General features: G+C 45.8%; 1 protein-coding gene across 5 annotated transcripts in view; it reads left to right on the forward strand.

Annotated features, from left to right (window-relative positions):
• The window catches only part of ITPRIP (inositol 1,4,5-trisphosphate receptor interacting protein), a 58,182-nt gene that overhangs the window by 777 nt on the left and 34,675 nt on the right, over positions 1 to 22,730 (forward strand). The window contains exons 2-4 of one of the 5 annotated variants that reach the window (XM_060241710.1): positions 132 to 195; positions 6,311 to 6,376; positions 14,201 to 14,460. The exons of 1 other annotated variant lie outside the window; for it this stretch is intronic. The gene's annotated coding sequence lies outside the window, so the exon portion shown is untranslated. Of the gene's footprint in view, positions 1 to 131; positions 196 to 6,310; positions 6,377 to 14,200; positions 14,634 to 22,730 lie in introns of those variants that run through there. 3 more of the 5 variants (XR_009555574.1, XR_009555573.1, XM_060241712.1) reach the window with 3 other exon arrangements.

Genomic DNA, 22,730 nt, shown 5'->3' on the forward strand with positions numbered 1-22,730 from the left:
AAGTGATGAAATCTATTTATTTAAATAGGCATTTGAGGCTGAGGGATTATTAGAAAATTTAGTTTTGAATTGATTTTCCTGCATATTGTTTATTATGAATAAACTGTCGTCATCCCTTTTCTCTTTTTAAGGCACCTTATTCGACACCTGTCCTTGACCCACCTCACTCTAGCTTCAAAGATAGATTTGTGACTGGTAAATAATCATGTTTATCAATGTTGTTTATAAATCTCAATGTTGTTAACTCCAACAGCTGACCTTGCTAGAAGGAGGTTAAAGATATACTATGCTAATGGTTTTTGTCTGTGTGTGTGTGTGTATCTTATACAGAGTTTTCATCAGAGATACTAAACCAGCAGAAAACAATTGAGTTTGTGAAGTCCCTCTTCAGTTTTTCCTGTGCTCTTCAGTTCTTAAATCAAACCACTACATAACAGTGTCCATAGAAATGGTTTAAGGGAAATAAACTGGAACTAAATTCACATCACATAGAGATGAAGATTGTTGGGAAAGACAATATTATAGAACAAAACGACATACCAGCCGTGGAAAATTTGTCAGTGGGATATCAGATGGAAGATCAGGAATGGTTTTGGACACAACCATGCTTGCCAGAGAGGATTGGGAGGGTTTCATGAAGTCATGGAAACCAGTGGCATACCAAGGGTATGGGGGTGCAGTCTGCCCTGGGTGCAGCTTGACGAAGGCACTTGAAGGGGGCCCTTGAAGCCAGCATCAGGCTGCATCCAGCCAAACAGTTTTCTTTTTATTTTTCACATGCAGTTCTGGCTGCAGCCTTTAGGGCCACAGGGAAGTCTGGGCATAGCTAAAAGCACTCTCAGATCAGGTAGATTTCCCTTCTCCAAGACTGAAGCAAACTTGCTTAACAACAATAGAGCCAGCACACTGATAGCTGCTACAGTAATTGCCAACATGTAGGTCATCTTCCCCAATAGTCCAGCCTTTCTCTTTTCCTTTCCTTGCACCCAGCTCAGCCAGAACTTGCAAAGCAGTAGTTAGGCCAGGGGTGGCCAAACTGTGGCTCAGGAGCCACATGTGACTCTTTCACATATATTCCGTGGCTCTCAAATCCCCCACCACCCCATCAGCCGGCTTGGAGAAGGCATTTATATCTTTAAATCACTTCTCCAAGCCAAGCTATCTGGTTGCTTGGAGAATACATTTAAAGTTGCTTTCATTCCACCTCTGCCTCCCTCGTATCTATTTCCTCCCTCCCTTCCATCTTGTGGCTCTCAAACATCTGACGTTCATTTCTTGTGGCTCTCAGACATTTGACGTTCATTTCTTGTGGCTCTCAAACATCTGATATTTATTTTATGTAACTTTTACATAAAGCAAGTTTGACCACCCCTGAGTTAGGGTGTTGCAGCAAGATAAAACAACCTTTCCCTTTCCTAATTTCCCTCCCTTTTTCCACATTTTCTCATTCATTTCTGTCTCCTTTCACCTAATTTTTCCATGCCCCTTCCCCTTTATTTTCACTTCTTGGTCTCAAGACCTTTGCATCCCTATCCTGCTTGGTGACAGAATGTATTTAAGAGTTCTATAGTAGCAAAGCTTTGTTAATATTATGAACAGAAGGAACTGAGTTTGCTGGGCACAGTATATTGCACTGGTTCTGCTGAGCTTCCAACCACCACCACCCTTGCTTGGACTGTGATTCTGTGCTGGCATTGCCACTATGGCACTGGGTTCTGCTGGGCACTCTGTGATTGCGCTGGTACTACTGGGTATTCTGTACATTGCACTGGTTCTGCTAGGCTTGCAAAAATGCCCCTGTGAGGAACCCACTCAGAGGCTTTACTCGGGAAAGTGACCACTTTAAATTTCTCCCCGGTCACCTTCCCTCAGTCCCTCAGTAACACTCCCAGAAATCCTGTCAGAACTCTTAATAATTGGCACCAGACGGTTTTAACGTTAACAACCACAAAATATTTATTAGGTAACAAAAGGCAAGGAGGAGGATGAAATAATATTGATTATAACTGTTCAATATGCAGGAGACAAATCAGTTGGCAGCTGGTTGGCAGAATAAAATAATTACAGAGAGTAGAGACTTTTTCAGGCTGAGGCAAAATATAACAAGACTTTGGTAGAAGATCCTTAAAATAAACAATAAACCAGGCAGGTTTCAGAGTCCCACTAGACTCTACTTCACACAGGCTGTCTGTGCCTTCTGGGCACTCAGAATGCTGTCTCTTCAGAGGTTTTACCCTAACTTAGGCAGTGCCAAATCATATAAATAACAAACTTCAATCACTCTTCCACACACACATAGAGAACTCCTGACTGGTGTCAGTATTCTCCCTCACAGACCCTTTCACACTAGCTATCTTGCAGGACTCACACCCCTCAATTCCAATAAGTCTCAGCCCCACAGCTAGTTCTCTGGTCTGAGTCTTAGGCAACCCTGCTGACCACCAGAATCCAGTTCTCCCCTCAGTGTGTATTTGTGTGATCTTGTTTGTACTTGAAGATTGCCTGATGCGCTGGCAAAGTCTCCCTCAGAGAGTTTCAAACAATCTGAAAACTCCCTTTTCCAGACAGAGTCCACTCAGCTCTTTCTGCCACAAGGAGCTCAGCCGCTCTGGCTGCTCTCAGCCCCTTGGCCAGTTGGTTTTACAACTGCCTGGCCTAAGCCCACTGTCTTTACTCCAGACTGGTATACTGAAGACTTCTTGCAAAGACCCCCTGGCTCCGACTAAAAATCCTGAGGTGATTTTTTGCTGAGCAAATCTCAAAAGGATACTGCTCCAGCCATCGCTGCAAGCCTGTTTCTCAGCTACTCAGGCTAAGGGCTTGAGTCCATCACAGCCCTCCTCCTTTAGTTTCTACTGCAGAGATTTTCTAGTTTGACTTTAATCCTTTGGAGACAATGGAGGATGAGGGCACTTTCTTGGGGGGCCAGTATGTTTCTTAACATCCAGTCTGTTGAAGCTTATGATCACTATTTTGTGATGCTTTGGCTAGTGTTAGTAAAAATATATGCAAAGGCAGACTCTTAGTTCTCAACAATGCCCTGTAGATGTTTGGGATGGTCAACTCTTGGGCTTCAAAATGGAGAACAGAAGCCTTTCCAAATGCCTGCTCAGAACACGAGTGGTGTGATGGAATTTATTTATTTAAGAACATAAGAACATAAGAGAAGCCATGTTGGATCAGGCCAACGGCCCATCAAGTCCAAAACTCTGTGTCACACAGTGGCAAAAAATTTTATATACACACATACACTGTGGCTAATAGCCACTGATGGACCTGTGCTCCATATTTTTATCTAAACCCTTCTTGAAGGTGGCTATACTTGTGGCCGCCACCACCTCCTGTGGCAGTGAATTCCACATGTTAATCACCCTTTGGGTGAAGAAGTACTTCCTTTTATCCGTTTTAACCTGTCTGCTCAGCAATTTCATCGAATGCCCACGAGTTCTTGTATTGTGAGAAAGGGAGAAAAGTACTTCTTTCTCTACTTTCTCCATCCCATGCATTATCTTGTAAACCTCTATCATGTCACCCCGCAGTCGACGTTTCTCCAAGCTAAAGAGTCCCAAGCGTTTCAAAGGGAAAGTGCTCCAGCCCTTTAATCATTCTAGTTGCCCTTCTCTGGACTTTCTCCAATGCTATAATATCCTTTTTGAGGTGCAGCGACCAGAACTGCACACAGTACTCCAAATGAGACCGCACCATCGATTTATACAGGGGCATTATGATACTGGCTGATTTGTTTTCAATTCCCGTCCTAATAATTCCCAGCATGGTGTTGGCCTTTTTTATTGCAAACGCACACTGTCTTGACATTTTCAGTGAGTTATCTACCACGACCCCAAGATCTCTCTCTTGGTCAGTCTCTGCCAGTTCACACCCCATCAACTTGTATTTGTAGCTGGGATTCTTGGCCCCAATGTGCATTACTTTGCACTTGGCCACATTGAACCGCATTTGCCACGTTGACGCCCAGTGATGTTCAGAGGTGGTTTGCTATTGCCTGCCTCCACGTCAGCAATGTGACTGGCCCAAAGTCACCCAACAAGCTTCCATGGCAGAGTGGGGATTCAAACCTGGATTTCCTGGATCCTAATCTGACACTTCAACCACTACACCACACTGGCTCTTGTGATGGAATAGAGTGCTGGAATTTGGTTTTGGGGGGAAGGGGGGGTTAACTGGCATGATGATATATAGAAAGTTAAATAAAAGAAAATTATCACTGTCTGTGCTTCTTTTCTGGCCATTATTATTCATTTTATTTCATGATTATTACTGGAAGAGGAGGGGCCCTGACCTGGATAGCCCCAGCCCAGTTTGATCTCCTCAGATCTCAGAAGCTAAGCAGGGCAGGCAATGGCAAACCACCTTAGATCATCTCTTACCTTAAAAACCCTATGGGGTCAATATAAATCAGCTGTGACTTGATGGCAAAAAAAGGAGGAGGAGGAGGGGGTGTTAAAAAACCATCCACCCTGGGTGCCAAATAGGCAGTGACAGTTCTTCGTTTTTCAAAGAGCTTTTGGCTGAGTCCATTGGGCTCTCTCTGTGTGTACTCTTTTTTCTTTTACTCTGAGAGTTTTGTAGTTTGGGTTATTTTAATGGGTTTATGCTTATATTCTGCCTGTGGCATTTGTTGTGAGCTGCCTTGAGCCTGTGGGACAAATGGGACAGAAAAGTTTTAAATAAATTTTCAAAAATTGCCTTTACAGACTTTCATATGTATATTTCATACTTATGTCTTATAATTAATTCATATCTTTAAAACCTTTTTGAAACCGTTGATGTACTTGAATCCTCCTGCTTTTTGACACTTGGGTTCTCTTGAGAGAAGTACTTCCATGTTTAATATTTAAAGGATATAATAAAATCACAGCAATTGAAGACGATTAAATTGTTCAGATGAAGGGAGATGAAGGAGATGCCAGATGGCCAGCTTGAAATGAAATGGGGAAAGGTGAATTCATTTTATTCACATGCTGTCCATGAAAGAATAGCTAAGGGACCATTCATGCTTTTGAAAATATCCTTCTTACCTGAATATATCTGCAGCATATCATTGTTTTGTCTTTGAAGAAGTTTCATAATTGCATTCTCCACCCCCATTTTCATAGCAATGTCACGCACATTTACCTGAGAGTAAATTCCATTTAACTTAATGGGATTTATTTCTGAATAAATCTGGGTGGGACTGAGTCCATGTGCTATATACAGGAAAACACTAAGTACAAACTGCTAACAGATGCTTTGTTGCTATGGAAAACCAGGAAACCAGTAGCAGGAAACCAGTAGCAGGTTCACCACTCATGACCCTTAACTTGCCATAGACACAGAGCTCAGGTATTTGAGCTTGCTAACTTTTCCCTGCAACCGTACAAGGGTGAAGCTCCTCCCCTTCTCAGTACAAAAGGCGCTTTATAAAAGTACAGGAAGCATTGCCTTTGAATTTGGTGACAGTTTTGTAATGGTGTACGCTACAGTTTCTCAAAATTCCAAAAGTGCCTGTGGTGTCCCATAGTTGAGGACCACTGCTCTAAAGGAAAGAGTGGCATAAAAATATATGCAAATAAGGACTGATCCTAGGGTTGCCAGCTCTCAGGTGGCTTTGGGAATGGAGACTCACCATGACCACATCCTGTGACTTTATAACTCTATATTAACAATAGGGCTTTTTTATCAGGAACTAGTCCTTTGCATATTAGGCTACACACCCATGATGTAGCCAATCCTTCTGGAGCTTACAGTAGGCCCTGTACTAAGAGCTCTGTGAGCTCTTGGAGGATTGGCTATGTCAGGGGAGAGTGGCCTAATATGCAAAGCAGTTCCTGATACAAAAAAAGCCCTGGTAACAATAGAGTTTTGTGTGAATCCTAGGGAGTCTGGTTACATCATTTCCAGTTGTGCAGCCTGAAGTAATGCACAGGACACCATTCCAACCTCTGCATTCCCTCCCCACCACTTCCCAGAGTAAGGATGGGAACTGGAGAAATGGCAATCCTACTCACAAGTTAAAATAACACACCCAGAATAACACACCCAATTGTAGTAGCTTTTTACAAACATAATCCTACCACTGATCTTTGCTTCTAGCCTACAGAAATTATTCAATTACTAGGGGCCCACCCTTCTCACTCCACTCCACTCACTTAGGTTTTGCTGCACTCACAATATTTAACAGTGGTTTGAAGAATGAATGAGCTGTTATGCCTCCTGCAGCAACAGCGAAAGCAATCATCCTTTTTTTTGTGTGTGAACTGTAGTCAAAATTAAATTTATAACAAATGTCATACCCTGCTATTATATCCAGTAGGAACCCAAAGAGGCTTATATCATTCTCCTGTCTTCCATTTTGTCCTCACAACAACCCTATGAGGTATGTCTGACTGAGAGTGTGTGACTGGCCCAAGGTAATCCAGCAACCTTCCATGGTAGACTGAGAATTTGAATATGGGCCTCTGATTTTAGTCTTTCTAACCACTACAACGCACTCACTCAGCTAGCTCAGGGAAGTTCTTAACTTCCTCTTTGTTTTATAAAGGAGGGGATATTGTCCACTCTTCCTGTATCTGCTGGCTTCTCCCAAATGCAAGCCCAAAGCAGCTTACACCATTCTCCTTTTCATTTTATCTTCATATAACAAGCCTGTGAGGTAGGTCTGGCTGAGAGCGTATGACTGACCCAAGGTCACCCAGTAAGCAATAGGATGGACTAGGATAGGGGTGTCAAACATAAGGCCTGGGGGCCGGAACCAGCCTGTCCAAGGCTCTTACCTGGCCCACCAGCAACTGGTGTGAGGGAGAGAAGGCAAGAGACCGCTTAGGTGGGTGAGTGGGCAAGCAGGTGTATGCAGTAAGGTTTGTATATGGTTAAAGCTATCAAGAAACAGAAAGGGAATATCTCAGGGGCGGGGCTAAGAGGCTAAGGTAAAATAGTATGGAGTTATGGAAGCACAGGCAGAGAAAGAGGAGGAGTGGTTTTCCCCCTCCCACTTCTGACCGCAGCTCAGCAAGAATTGGAGAAGCCACTAAGTGGGGTTGAGAGTCAAGGGGCTGGCCTTGCCACCATTGCACCAGCTGGCTTGACTTTTTTTCAAATGGTGACCATGAGGGGGTTGCATGAGCAGGCACATAGAGCAGCAGTTAGCCAATGAAGCAACAGGACCAGTCGGGAAGAGAAGAGGAAGAGGGCCAGAACATGGATTGGGAGACAACTATGCTGTCTTGTGCATGCCGCTCTGAGGGGAAAGACCTCCTGGCCTTGGAAGCATGTGGAGGGGCAAAGGGTAAAAGGGGTGCTGATGTCACCACCACAATTCTGATCAGACTCAGAGCCAGGAGGCAGAGTGAGTGTTGCAGCGGATAGAGGATGGATCTCCTACAAGTGCTATATATACAAACAGTAGCTATTTGTATGGACATGCAAGACACACACACCCTAAAATCCAAAAATCCAATATCTTCTTTTATGGTACCCCTTGGGGAGAAAATGGTCTTGCATAATATTTATTGGGGCTTTTATGGGTTCCCCAGTAAATCAATTTCTCTCAGTGTTAAGAATTCACTGCTTTTGTCAGAGGGAGCTGATACAACTTAGGTAAATATAGTTCATTGTTAAAACAGAAAAACACTGGCATATGTTAATTTCTGAGGTAAATCAAAGGAAGATGGTAAAGTCAAAACTCTACTGGAAAGTTACCATCTTAACAGTCTCAGTAGAGGAGGTAGGCACAGGTAGCTTGTGATCCTAAAAACAGAAATACCTATCAGACCATCTATGATAAAGAAAAAAGACTAAGAAATCCTGAGTGTTTGTTTAGAATTTTATTTATCAGGGTGGCTCACAACATAAAATCCCACAAACAATTAAATTAATGAGTATTAAAATTACACATTCAATAATAAAATAGATATACAATGATTAAAACAGTCAAAACAGTTAAGATGAAGCAAATTAGTTTGTTTCAGAGGGCAACCGTATTGATCTGCAATAGAAGAGCTAGACTTGTCCAGCAGAGCTTTAGAGACCAACAAGATGTTCAGGGTATGAGCTTTCAAGAGTCAAATCTCCTTTTGTCAGAATCCTTTTTGGTCCCTAAGATGCTACTGGACTTGAATCCACAGTACAACTTAGAATCAGGTTGCTTCAGGATGGTATTATGCATTGCACAGGAGGAAGCTTGGGCCTGTCTTGTGATGTTACTGCTAAGAGGGGCAGCTTTATGGAAAAAATCAGTGGGTGGAAATGACCCATTCTCTACTCATTTTTCACTCACACACACTTTCCCTCAGGCTGATTTTCTCTCTTCCCCTCTCCAGTCAGTTTCATGGCTGCAAAGAAATCCAATGAAAGGAGACTTGCTGGAGGCACTGAAGAGGGCAGGGGGAGGATTAAATGCCTCCTCTCTCACCAAAGGCTTCTCCCTGGAAAATGTTTCCAGCATCCTGAATTGCTATTAACCAGCAGATGCATTTGTGTTTATGCAGCTTGTGATTCTGGCCCAAGTAGTGATGATACAGTGTTAGGCATTTGACGCAAGTTTATTATATAGGGTAAGGGGGATTTCACATATTGCAACCTTTTAAATCTAGAAAATGTAAGTTGAGATGCAATCCAATGCTTTGTAGTTTGTGAAGGAGCCCAATAATTCAGTGAGACATATCTGGGTAAATATGCAGAGTGTTGGATTTGAAACACTGCAAATAGTAGAAAAGTCATACCCACTGCACTAACACATCTACCAGATTGCAGAGCCTCAAATAGGAAATTAAACAAATTCCTGGAGGACCAGGTGGGTATTAACCATGATGGCTAAATGCAGTTGCCATCTTCAAAGGCAGAATGATTTTAAATACTGTACCAGGGGTGTAAAACTCATTTGGTATGAGGGCTACATCTGACATAAAAGAGACCATGTCAGGCTGGGACATGTCTGGTTGGCCCAAGCCATGTTGGACTGGGCCACGTGTGCACCTATTTAAGATTAGGTAACAGAGATATAAATTTTATAAAGAACACAGACACAGACACACACACACACATATATATATATATATAAACTTAAAACATGCTTAAAATGTTAACACTCATTGGTCTTTCTTTGTATTTCTCCCATGGGATCCAGGGAAATGGGCAAAGGAAGCTCTGGCTCTTTCCTTCCTTCCCCAGGGACTGGAGGGGGGGGAGGAGCCTCAGTCAATAGAAGGAAGAGAGGCTTGGCTCAGTAGCTCTGCTGTGCAATTGAGAGAGCCCAGCAAAGCAAGCTATTCCTCCCCAAGGGAGAAGCCTCAGCCAATGGAGAAAATAGAGGTTTTGTTCTGTAGCTACTGTGCAATTGAGCAAGCCTTGGAAAGCAAGCTGTTATGCTGAAGGAAGAAAGATATAGGGAGAAGGAAGCAGATAACAGCCAGTTGCTCGGGAGCCTTATAGGAGCCCTCCAGTCAGGTCCAGTGCATGGGAGCAGGCGAGGTAGGCGGCTGCCTATGGCACCACCCCGGCTGGGGGTGCCACAAGGCACCCCCTTAGTCCCCTTGCCCCTTCCCAGGTGCCACTATGCCTCCACGCTCTTTAGAGGCTTCCTTAGAAGCCTCCGAAGAGCAGAGTGCTTTAGTGTTGCCCGGCCGCTTTCAAGCTGAAAGTGGCCGCCACACTATTCAAAGACTTCCAAGGAAGCCTCCAAAGAGCACGGCGGCCGCTTTCTGCTTGAAAGTGGCCAGGTGCAGCAGGGGGGAAGCGGCGGTGCGGCAGCACTCTTGTGCACTGCCCGTCGCTCTCTCCCCCATGTCGCCCTGCACTCTTGTGTGCTGCCCATTGCCCTGCATGATTGATGTCACTAGTGATGTCATCATGCCACACGAGCTATGCACACGCAGAAAAAAAAATGTGGGGGGGCGTGGTGCAGGGGTCTGCCAATAGCAGCAGAATCCCTAGCAGTGGGCCTGCCTCCAGGGGCCTGATTCGGCCCCTGGAACTGCATGTTTGACACCCCTGCCCTACAGTTTTTTGTAGGGCAACAACAGTTGGAAGCTGTAACTATCATACCTTGTTTATAAGCCTCCTTGGGACATCTCATTGGTCACTCTGGATGCCAGACTAGATGGTCCATTGATCCAATTTAGTAGGACTGCTCATGGGTTCAAAATGTTAGGTAAAGGAGCTTATAGAAAGGGAAAGGGAGGTGCCACAGCACAGAAAATCCTAGTAATTTCCCACCACACTTTTTTGTGGCTCAGAAATTACTAAATACATCAGTGTGCAATAGCAATGAAAACTGGTAGCTCACTCACTCTTAAGGACTGTTCAGGAATTGAGAATCATATGTCAGTTGTTATAATACCTTCAATATACATCTATATTGCAGACACATTTTAAGTAATCTATAGACTAGTTTCAAGCACCAAATCTCAAAAAAGGATATACAGTGATAGAAAGAATACAGAAAAAGAGCAACCATTGTGATCAAGGAACTACAGCATGGCCCCTGTAAATGATGATTAAAGGATCAGGGATATTTTCATTTCAAAAGGACTCAACTAAAGAAAGACATGACACAGTAATGAATATAAAATAACTAGTAATGTGGAGAGAGCAGAGTTTCCAAGTAGTGATGTAAAATTTCAGGCCTGAAATTCAAATTTTCTATTTTGAGATCAAATTTCCACATCAAAATCCAGCTCTAAATATGTAATGCTTACTAGATTGTTAAAAAAAATTTCAGCACCCTTGTAAAAAAAGTCTTCAACATCTAGTGGATTAATCAGCTTGGTTAACAATTAAAAGACTTTTGATTAACATTCAGCAAGGCTCAGAACTGTCTCAGATCATACCAAACTATAGTTGCCAACTCTGGGTTGGGAATTCCTGGAGATTTGGGGGGAAGATCTGAGGAGGGTGGGATTTGAGGAAGGGAGGGACCTCAGCAAGGTATAATGTCATAGAATTCAGCCTCCAAAGCAGCCATTTTCTCTTGGGGAATTGATCACTATGGTCTGGAGTTCAGTTGTAATTTCAGGAGATCTCCAGGCCCCACCTAGAAGTAGGCAAGCCTACTACAACCACTCAGGTCTTTTTCTGTTCCATGTGTCCCTATTATCTGAGGCTCTCAATATGGGATCAGACCTTCTGCGTAGCAGTCCTAGCCAGTGTTCCCTCTAAGCTGAGTTAGTGCGAGCTAGCTCACAGTTTTTTAGCCAGCAACGCACACATTTTTGTTTTAGGTCAGGAAAGATGGCCCCAGAGCAAACTAATCCAGGGCCCTTTTTTAAACAGAAACACACAGGGATGCAGTTCCAGCTGACTTGGTGTCAGGGGTGTGGTCTAATATGCAAATATGCTCCAGCTGGGCTTTTTCTACCAAAAAAGCCCTATGTGAAACAATGGTGATGTAAGAGGTATGGCCTAATATACAAATGAGTTCCTCTTGGGCTTTTTCTACCAACCCCCCCCCCCGAACTAATCTATGCAGTAGCCAAATCGCTTGCTCACAACTTTGATGCTAGCAGCTCACACAACTCCACAGCTTAGAGGAAGCATTGGTCCTAGGCTTCCCAACCCTCCCACCCTGGCGGGGGACCCCAGGATTTCCACCCTCTTCCCCCGCTCCCCCAAAAAAACGAAAGCGGGGGGAGGGGAAAACGGCACCGGGGAGCATGGCGAGCCGCCCCATGCCGGAGCGAGCGAGGCCACCGCGCCGCTGCTGCTCCCTCCCCGCCCACCGCAGCTGCTCCTCCGAGATGGGCCCAGGCTGAGCCCATCTCGGAGGAGCAGCCAAGAGGCGGCAGCAGCGCAGGCAAAACTAGAGAAGGGAAGGGCGGAGGCAGGCCAGGAGCATGGTAAGCCGCGACTCCGGGCCCTTCTAGGACCCGGACTTGCGGCTCGCCACGCCGCCGGTCCGCCTTTACACCCCCCTCCGATTCCACACCAGAGGCAGAGCGGGCGAGGCCGCAGCACCGCTGCCGCCCCCGCCCCACCGCAGCTGCTCCTCCAAGATGGGCTCAGCCTGAGCCCATCTTGGAGGAGCAGCCACGGCGAACGGAGAAGAGGCGGCAGCTGCGCAGCGGTGTCGCCCGCTCTGAGACGGGGCGGCTCGCCACGGTCCCCGGCGCCGTTTCCCCCCTCCCCCTAGCTCCACCACAGTGTCTCCTGGCTCCACCCCCAAAGTCCCCAGATATTTCTGGGATTGGACTTGGCAACCCTAATTGGTCCCAGCAGTGTAAGGCACTTCTGAAGGGAAACTTTACATTGTTTTCAGTTACGACATTGATAAAGAGTTTGGAATGCATTTGGGATTGAATGGATAACTGGTTATTGTGGTTGGTTTATGAATGATCTTTCTTACTCAATATAATTAATGGACATTTGATAAAATATGACCATAGACATGCCATAAGCTGCTTTGAAGATCTATTAGGTCAAAATATGAAGGTATAAAATTTCCAATTAATTATAGTGATGCACCCCATTATTTAGGCAAGCTATTTTAATGTGAATTATTAGTATAAATTGCTTTTCATATAAATATTTCTAAAACTGGAGGTCATGGATGCTTTTAAAGAAGAAACATTAATGTTCCTCTCAGGCACAGGAAAGAACACATTTTCTAAGATGGGGAGACAAAACATGCATAGAATCTAAGCATTTTTTCCCCTTCAAAATCATTACTTTCTGCAAAAAGAACACTGTGCATATTTAGTTGTATAATAACGCTGTTCCAGTCATGGCCTTGAAGCCTGCAGATGTCATAAACAGCTCCTAGTCAGGTCTGTGGCAACTGCTCAGAGTGGAAAGGGGGTATTGTGGGCTAGCAGTCCTGTCTTGGGGGTGTTGCAGTGGCTGAGCAATGGCACCAGCCTCAGATGGTGTTGTGTAATTGGCTGGATGGTGCTGGAACCCAGGTTTGGGGTACCCTAGATAAGTGTGTTTAAACTGTTGCTTAACTACATAGAACCTGACAATTGATGTATTAATGTTCTCTCCTTCATCAACTAACATTTATGCTTCAAATATATATTCAGATCCGTATCCCTCCCCTTTCCATTTTTTCCCCATAACAACCACCCTGTGAGATAAATTAGGCTGGGAGAGTGACTGGCCAACCAGCAAGTTTCCATGGCAAAGTGTGTATGTTGACCTGGTTTTCCCAGATCCTAGTTTGACACTCTGTCACTACACTACATTGGCACAGCCATTGGATCTATAAACCCAGCTGTAAAGTACTGGGGTTGGCGCAGTAAGAGACCAGAGTCGGAGAGTGATTTCAACAAGCTTTACTTCAGGAACACACACACAGACTGAGCTCTATTCAAACTTCCCGCTCCTTTATACAATTTTTGCCCCCTTCTGATTGGTCCTTAACTATGTACATGGATTGGCTATTTACAGGGCCCTAAGGGCCTATCAGGGTACAGTATGAGCCTAGATGTTGATTGGCTACTTATGTTTCAATCCTTCCCCTGATTGGGCACGCTTAGGCCTTCTCTGGAACCCTGGTGTGGAGTACAAGCTTTGGCTTGTTCAGCTTCCCTCCAAAAGTAACAGTTCTCCCATTTGAGCCTAGGACACAACACGAGCCAAAGCAACTCTGTCTCAGCAACCCGTCTGGCTTCCCCCAGAGGCCCGCAAATAAATTCCTGGCACGGGGAAACTTCCTTAAATATAGATTTCCCTGTCCTGTGCTTATCCGTCTAACATTACTGTTTTATCTGCTGCCATTTAACATTCTTTATTAAAGATGGAAATCAAACACTAAGAGCTACTGTGCAGAAAGAAATATGATAATACATTTATGTGCATAACTTCAATAGCACCTTAAATACTAACGATTTATATCGGGATGAAGGAATGATATTGACAGGGGGTGGGAAACGCGTTCCTGAAGTTCTTCATCTTTAAAACCCCGCATCTGCCGGTGGCGTTGCTTGAACTCGCTCGCTGCATTTCATGTGACTACAAAAAGCCACGAGGAGCAAACTCCGGAAAGATGTTACTATCCTCGCGTGTTGCGCAACAGCAGTCGGCATTTAAGGGCGTCCAAGACTTTCTCAGCAAAGTTCTGCCTTGCTGGAAATCCCGGCGGAACAAATTACCTAACTTCCTCTGTCTGTTTTGCGTGAATTTGCAAAAATGTGAGGGCTTCGGTAGGCTAGGCGACGAAGAGCGACTTTTAACATTCTTGTCCCTTTTGTCCTCCACCTTTAAAAAGCCCCGAGAGTCGGCGGAAAGTTGAGAGTGCTTTTCGGGGGAGAGGGGTCCATCCGCGGAGTGTAACACAGACCGCCAGGAAATGAGTAAACTAGAAAGTGCTCGTACGAAGTGTCGCAGCTAAAACCCAGGCGGGAAGGATGCGGCTAAGAAAAAAAGGAAGAATCTCCAACTGAACTCTCATGATCTGCGACGGAGGGGGAGAGCAACGGGACCTGAGTTAACTGTTTACTCCCACAAAGAAGTTTGTTGCAGGACGCAGTAAGTACAAATGTCTCCGTTCTGCCTTGGCAGAGGACCATCAAGCGGATGTGGGTTTTCTCTGTGGGTCTGAACCTTGTGGCCAGCTCAAACTTTCTGAAATGGATTTGATGCTATATTCGTTGCTTCTTCAGTTTCCTGCGGGTGCTTCAGCTCCATCTTCGGCAAAGGGGGTATGAAAGGACTCTTCTCCTGTTCTCTTTTCTCTGCCCCCTTCCCCGCCCTTTGCTGCAAGGAGACCTGGGAGATCCCCTGCTCTGTAGAGAGCAACAAGTCGACCCCTTCCCCTTTCCTTGTCCCAGGCTGTGCGGTGGGATAGAGGGTGGGATTAATACCATATCCTCTAGCGAGTCACTGGGAACTTTTGTTCTCTCGACGGAGAGGAAATTGGTCTTAGACTTAGTTATTTTACAAAAGAACAAATTTTCGAGCTAGTGTAGGAATTGGGGGCGGGGTGGGGGGAGGCACATTGTGAAGGAAGCCATTCTGAACTGCTTTCTCTTTAACTTGTGGTAGATGTATTTTTTGCTAAAAATAGGGTACATCTTCCAAAGAGACAGGATGACCCAGGGAAGGGATCACTTCTAATGAAGCTGTCAAAGTTTGCCTTTTGTTTCAGCCTCTGCATTGTGTAAAGTTTTTAAATCATGGGAATTTCAACAACTGACTTTTGCTTAACAATAAGCTCTGTTGATTTCTAGATTCATGTTTAAAGGTGCATTTAAGGTCAGAGCTTTAAGCATTTCCCCTACTGTCAATGCCATCGGAAGTAGGGGTCTTAGTGGATCATACGCAGAACATGAGTCAACGGTGTGATGCTGTGGCTAAAAAGGCAAATGCAATATTGGGCTGTATTACCGAAAGTATAGTGTACAGATCACTTGGAAGTGTTGGTATCGCTTTACTCTGCTCTGGTAAGACCTCACCTGGAGTATTGTGTTCAGTTTTGGGCACCACATTTTAAGAAGGATCTAGACAAGTTGGAACGGGTCCAGAGGAGGGCAACAAAGATGGTGAGGGGTCCGGAGACCAAAGCCTATGAGGAAAGGTTGAAGGAGTTGGGCACCTTTAGCCTGGAGAGGAGGCGGCTGAGAGGTGATATGATCACCATCTTCAAGTACTTGAAGGGCTATTATAGAGGATGGTGTGGAATGGTTTTCTGTGGCCCCAGAAGGTAGGACCAGAACCAATGGGTTGAAATTAAATCAAAAGAGTTTCCGGCTCAACATTAGGAAGAACTTCCTGACAGAGTGGTTCCTCAGTGGAACAGGCTTCCTTGGGAGGTGGTGGGTTCTCCTTCTTTGGAGGTTTTTAAACAGAGGATGGATGGCCATCTAACAGCAATGCAGAGCCTATGAATTTAGGGGGTAGCCGTTGTGGTGCCCAGGGGTCCCTCTAGCCATCTCCCCAGCAGGAGGTCAGCATAGACTTACTCCCAGGACACTTATGTCTAATAACAGGGAGGAGGCCAAGCTCTTCCACCTTCCCCCGGGTTGCTGCCACCAGACTGGTTTATTTTACAGGGCCCAATCCACCCTAATTCTCCAGCTAACCAAAAGCTGGTTATAGCTTTTACATTCTCTAAAGTAGGGCCAATAGGCACTGGTACCTTGCAAGCCACTGACACAAAAAAGGGTTTAAACAAAGTTTTATTTTAACAGTGCAGGTAATCCCCCAACACAATGTGATAAAAAATAACAAAACTTAAAGCTAACTAGTACCTCAACCCTTAGGTTGATTGTTGGAAGCTAAAACGTTCCAAAGTCCCTCAGGCACTCCCTCCTGGGATAGTCCGGCCATGTCCACCAGGGTTCCAAAGTATTTTGGCTGAACCTCAGAGCACTGCCACACCTTGCCTCAGCAAGTCCTCAGAAGGCTCAGACTAAGAGAAAAAAAAATCTCCTTTTCTAACCCACCAGCTCTAATTGGCCCTCAGGGACTGATACCCTGCAGCTGGTGGCTCCACCCTGTGGCTTACAGCAGAAGGGAAGGGATCCTGTGAAACTTAAGTCATGTTAAAACTTACCCCTGGCACTTCAGCGGTATTTGTGAATTTCCTGCATTGTGCAGGAGGTTGGACTATATAACCCTGGAGGTCCCTTCCAGCGCTTTTATTCTATGATTCTAAGTATGCCCTTCCAAACACATGGACTTCAGTGGACTTGAAAAGGTTTAACTCTGCTCAGTCTTTGATTTGCTTATTCTGAAAGCACAATTATTGTTAAGTGGTGAAGGACAGTTTTTGCTTTGAATTGTAGGAATGAAAAATTGTGGACTTTAACTCCATTTCTCAAGCTAAACCCTCATTCTGATCTATTGCTATGTTCTGCAGACCATTTAGGTGAAACCATTGTTGTCTGAACACCCATCATATGCTTATTGTATGGTCCTGATCTTTGGAAGCCTTGGGCCAGTACTTGTACTACCTTAAGCAACCTATTGATATTTGTGAAAGTTCAGGATGATACATACTGCAAATGTACCACTGTTTCCTCATATAGCAAACAGAATGTTTCAATATATGCAAATGTCTTGGGCGTAGTGTCAAAAGACATATCTGTACAAATGCAAAGGGATTTTATTTGTGCTTGGATGTCAGGTAACTTTGTTTTCATGACAACCATTTCTTCAAGTTTTTCTGTTCAGCTGTTGAAAGCTAAACATGAAGATTCTTGTTTTATTTGAATCTTCTGATTAATTTTTAAAGACTTCACAAACTGTGGAAATTTGCCTGTCTTTAGAAACTGATCCAGCAGAGATTTCTAAAGCCTACATTTTCATTCTGGAACATGCACTAAATTAGTAACAGATACTTTGATAAATGTGTGAGAGCTGGTGTAACATACTGATCGAGCTACAGATCAGGAAGTCCTTGATTTGAATCATGACTCAATCATGAACTTACCACATGGGCTGAGGCAAGCTACTATCTCTCAGATTCATCCCTAGTAGGACTCCCTACACCCAGCACAACATATAGTAATGGTAGTGCTGACTTCCCGTAACCTTATCTTGTAATTTTTCTAACAGCCTGGTATGTGATGTGCTTTGAATACCCCAAAATAGTAAATATTATTATTATGTCCACTTAGTAAGCTTAAAATGCAGGGTGGACCCTAATTAGTATCTGGATGGGATACCACAGGGAATCCAGGGGTGCTACACAAAGGCAGGCAATGGCAAACCACCTCTGAACATCTCTTGCCTTGAAAGCCCTACAGGGTTATAAATTGGCTGCAATTTAGTGGTTCTTCCCACCAACATCAGTCCTTATTATTTCCATGCCAACATGAAAAAGATTGTAACTTCAGGTATATACTGATAATTTGGGGTAGGTGGCATTCTGTGGGAGAAAGCCGCTTTCTGAAAGCAAATTGTCTTCTTCCATAATATGAGAGAGATTAGAAACTACTTTACAAAAACTGAAGTTAGGGCAGTTCATACATTCATAATAAAGACATGTTAGTTATGCATGATAATATTATCACCAAAGTTCCATAAATCCTGTTCCCAGGGGTAACCTCAGTCTCTGGCCAAGAAGTCTAGAAACCCACGGATCCTGTGTAGTTAATGGTTATAAAGAACTTGGTTAAAGATTATTTTGCACTGAGTTTTGGAACAGCAGAAGTTTTAAATTTTTAAAGATATGAATGCCCTGCTTTCCTCCCCAGTGAGGACCCAGAGTAGCTTACAACATCATTCTTTGCATGGGCAATGGCTGTGAGTAGGGCTACCATGCACCCAGTCCAGGCAGGGATTCCCCCGCCCGGGAGGTTCCCAACCCATCGGCCCACATTGGACTGGCGAGGGGAACCTTCCCCTACGTCGCCAACATGATGGCATCACCCAGAAGTGACGTCATTGCACCAGTGATGTTATGCTGCAGCTTTCCCCCAAGCAAGGAGCATGGAGTTGCTCCAATGGGGGCTTTATTTTGAGTTCTTGCCTCTTAAGCAGTTGCTAAATGTGCAAAAGCCATGCAAACAATGTGACAGTCAGAGGGAGCATCAACACAGCAATGATTCTGTGCTGTGAATTTATTACCTCTGTAAATGCAGAGGCGATCACAGCGATGAAGTAGCTGTCAATTAGGCTTCCCAACCCTCCTGCTCTGGCGGGGGACCCCAGGATTTCCAGCCTCTTCCCCCGCTCCCCAAAAAAACGGAAGCGGGGGAAGGTGGGGAAACGGCGCTAAGGAGCGTGGGTCCGTGGCGAGCCGCGAATCTGAATCTGCATTAGGCGGTTCTGAGGAAGAGGTGTGCGTGCGTGTGTCTGTCGCATGCGCAATGGCTCCGTTCGAGAGTGCACGCATTGCCGTTGAGGCGCAGGCTGAGGGAAGGCGGGCCAGCCGGCTCGCAGCTGTCTGGCCTCGGTCTGTGGCAGCGGCGGCGCCCACAGGATGTTCCAAAGCCCTCGGGGCTATGACCTGCCTCCCTGGCTTCCTCAGCGGCGGCTCTCCCTGCGCAGCCCTCCGCTCCCTGTTCAAATCCTCTGGCCTCGGTCTGTAGCGGCGCCGGCGCCCGCAGGACATTCCAAAGCCCTCGGGGCTATGACCTGCCTCCCTGGCTTCCTCAGCGGCGGCTCTCCCTGCGCAGCCCTCCACTCCCTGTTCAAATCCTCGCGTCCGCGCCAGCAGCATCATCACCATCAACGGCGCTTCACCGCCCGGCGGAGGCGAGGAGGGTAAGCTTGGACGTAAATGTGAAGCGCCATTGATGGTGATGATGCTGCTGGCGCTGACGCGAGGATTTGAACAGGGAGCGGAGGGCGGCGCAGGGAGAGCCGCCGCTGAGGAAGCCAGGGAGACAGATCATAGCCCCGAGGGCTTTGGAACGTCCTGCGGGCGCCGGCGCCGCTACAGACAGAGGCCAGAGGATTTAAACAGGGAGCGGAGGGCTGCGCTGGGAGAGCCGCCGCTGAGGAAGCCACGGCAGCTCAGCGCGGATGCTTCCTCCGAGCTCCCCTCGAAAGCCGCCGGCGGGGGGTTCCGCCCCTCTCGGGTGGTGGCCAAGCCCACCTGCTATGAGTTCGAGCAGCTTCGCTGGCCTCTTGGAGGAAGACCTTAAGCAGCTGGTGAGCGGCCTTCCTTGGGTTGTCCCAGTGCAGGGGTGGCCAAACTAGGGCTCAGGAGCCCCATGTGGCTCTTGTATGTGTGACTCTCGAAGCCCCCACAGCCTCATTAAAACTAAAGTTACTTTCTTTCCACCTCCCTCCCCCTCCATCTATTTGCATCCCTTCCTTGCCTTGCAGCTCTCAGACATCTGATGTTCATGGCTTGCAGCTCCCAAACATCTGATGTTGCATTAAACAAGTTTGGCCACCCCTGACCCAGTGCGTGCGGGTGGTGGTAGAGTCCTCAGGTGCCTTGTGGGGAGGGCTGTACCACCTCAGAGAACAGGTGCATGATAGCAGTTGGGGGATGATAGCCTAGACAAAAAGTGGAGGGGGTTCTTTACACACAAAAATCTGGACTGGAGGGTTTCAGTCTCTTCTCCCTGGGCTGCTGGTATTGTGTTTGCAGAAAGTCCCTTTTTCTGTGCAAGGAGGAGCATTCAGAAACAATACCATCTCATTGGACTACTGTGTACAATTCTAGTCACCACACCTCAAAAAAGATATAGCATTGGAAAGTGCAGAAAAGGGCAACAAGAATGATTAAAGAGTTGGAACACTTTCTCTGTAAAAAAGGTTAAAATGCTTGGGTTTTTTAGCTTGGAGAAATGTTGACTGAGGGGTGACATGATGGTTTACAAGATTATGCATGGGATAGAAAAGGTAGAGAAAGAAGGACTTTTCTCCCTTTCTCACAATACGAGAACTCGTGGACATTTTATGAAATTGCTGAGCAGTCAGGTTAGAACGGATAAAAGGAAGTACTTCTTCACCCAAAGGGTGATTAACACATGGAATTCACTGCCACAGGAAGTGGCAGCAGCTACAAGCATAGCCAGCTTCAAGAGGGGATTGAATAAACAAACGGAGCAGAGGTCCATCAGTGGCTATTAGCCACAGCATATTGTTGGAACTCTCTGTCTGGGGCAAGTGATGCTCTGTATTCTTGGTGTTTGGGGGGCACAGTGGGAGGGCTTCTAGTGTCCTGGCCCCACTGGTGGACCTCCTGATGGCACCTGGGTTTTTTGGCCACTGTGTGACACAGAGTGTTGGACTGGATGGGCCATTGGTCTGATCCAACATGGCTTCTCTTATGTTCTGCTGCGTGTGCCGAGCTGGCCTTATGTCCTTCTAGGACCCGGACTCGCGGCTCGCCACGCTCCTGGCCTGCCTCCACCCTCCCCTTCCCTGATTTCACCTCAGAGACGGAGCAGAGCGGGCAACGCCGCTGCGCTGCCGCCTTTTCTCTGCTTCACCATAGCTGCTCCTCCAAGATGGGCTCAGGGTGAGCCCATCTCGGAGGAGCAGCTACGGTGAAGCGGAGAAGAGGCGGCAGCAGCACAGTGGCATCGCCCGCTCCGCCTCTGAGGTGAAATCAGAGAAGGGGAGGGTGGAGGGAAAGAAGGAAGGCATTTAAAAGGTTGTGAGGTCCCTTTAATTGTGATGGACAGAACTCCCTTTGGAGTTCAATTGTGCTTGTCACACCCTTGCTCCTAGCTCCACCCCCAATGTCTCCTGGCTCCACCCCCAAAGTCCCCAGATATTTCTGGAATTGGACTTGGCAACCCTACTGTCAATACAAGGTTTTATATTCATTTTCCTTAGTCATTCCCTCATGGCCATCTTTCCCTGCTGCATCAGTGGAAGGCTTTTTGTAAAAAATAACTGATGGTACAGTGGAAGAAATGATGGATGTGAGGGTTTGGAAGCAGTAAAATGGCACTTCTATGGGTGTGAGTTTCAAAAATGTGCACCTTTTAGTCTTGCTGATGTTCTAGCCCATTAAAGAGAACACTCTTTCCAGAAAAATTGGAAGAAAGCAGGGGGAAACTTTGGAAGTGGACAATCATCATGACACCATATAGATGTTCCAGAAAACACCATTCCACTTTGCAAGCCAAGATAGAACAAAATGACCATAGATATTAATTTGTACCAGAGTTGCAGTGAAAATTATGTGTAACTTTAAGGAAGCCAATCAACTCATCTTGGGACAATACAGCATATAAAGGCTAAGGGAACAAGGTATGTAGTCTATAAAGGGGGAAAGTAGTAGTGTTGATGTGAAACAGTTAGAGGACAAGGAAATGATGCTAAAGATAATGAAAGGATTAATGGGAGAGGATCCACATGTATAGGGCCTAGAGTAACAAGCTGTATTGTTAGGGAGATATACAATTAATTTTTGTGCCTTCAAAATTTTGAAGAGACCCTGAATTCCCTCTGACTTAGGAATTCTAGTATATTCTGGCCCAAAAAAGAAGACTACAAGGGAAGTCAGCTGAAGAAAATAAGCAGGAAATCTGAATTATAGCTGCAAGAGGGAATTTATCTGCTGGAATATCATTTTGAAATATTACTACATTGGCAGAGCCAAGACTCTTCCTTCTCTATCAGACCTCTCTATGTTTCTTTCTGTCCCTCCAAACATGCTAGGCAAGGATGATGTTTGGTTATTTTATTACACCACTTAATGCCTTCTGTGTGAGACAGCACAATAGTTGAAAACAGCAATTTTGACTTGCTAGAATTGAGGCAGAACCCACCAAGAAACTTTTAGCAATGTGGCAGAGAACCATTTGCTTTAAAATCTTTTGTACATTCTGTCTCTGGTGAGACAAGCAGATTGCACTCTGGAGGTTGCACTTTGTCATGGTCTTCTGACAGCTAGGGAAAAGACCAAAAGATGAACAAGACAGCTGTGGCATGTGTGCTTGGTGCAAGGAGCTCCTGGTTCTGACCTGGAGAAGCAGAGCCAGTCAGTTAGGCACATGGAGAAGACTCTTGGGGACTTGTTAGATGTGTCCTACTCTGAAAATGGCAGCCCTGCCGCTATTGAGGAGCATGAGGGTTGAGAGGAAACAGGGCACCGTGATGAGGACAAGGGGAATGGGCCCTCAGAAAGAACCTCTTCTTCACTTGTTGAACAAGTATTCTTTCGCACCAAGGAACCATCCCTGTGCGGGGAGGGAGGGGGGTTGGTTGGTAGTTGGTGATTCAATCCTTAGGCAGGTTGACAGCTGGGTGGCGAACCCATGTACTGACCATATCGTGACTTGCCTGCCTAGTATTACGCGTGTTCTAGATAGGCTGGCAGACAGTGCTGGGGAGGAGCCAGTGGTCATGGTACATGTTGCCACCAACAATGTGGGGAAATG

This window comes from Heteronotia binoei, chromosome 6, assembly GCF_032191835.1.
Source record: "Heteronotia binoei isolate CCM8104 ecotype False Entrance Well chromosome 6, APGP_CSIRO_Hbin_v1, whole genome shotgun sequence".
Lineage (NCBI taxonomy): Eukaryota > Metazoa > Chordata > Lepidosauria > Squamata > Gekkonidae > Heteronotia > Heteronotia binoei.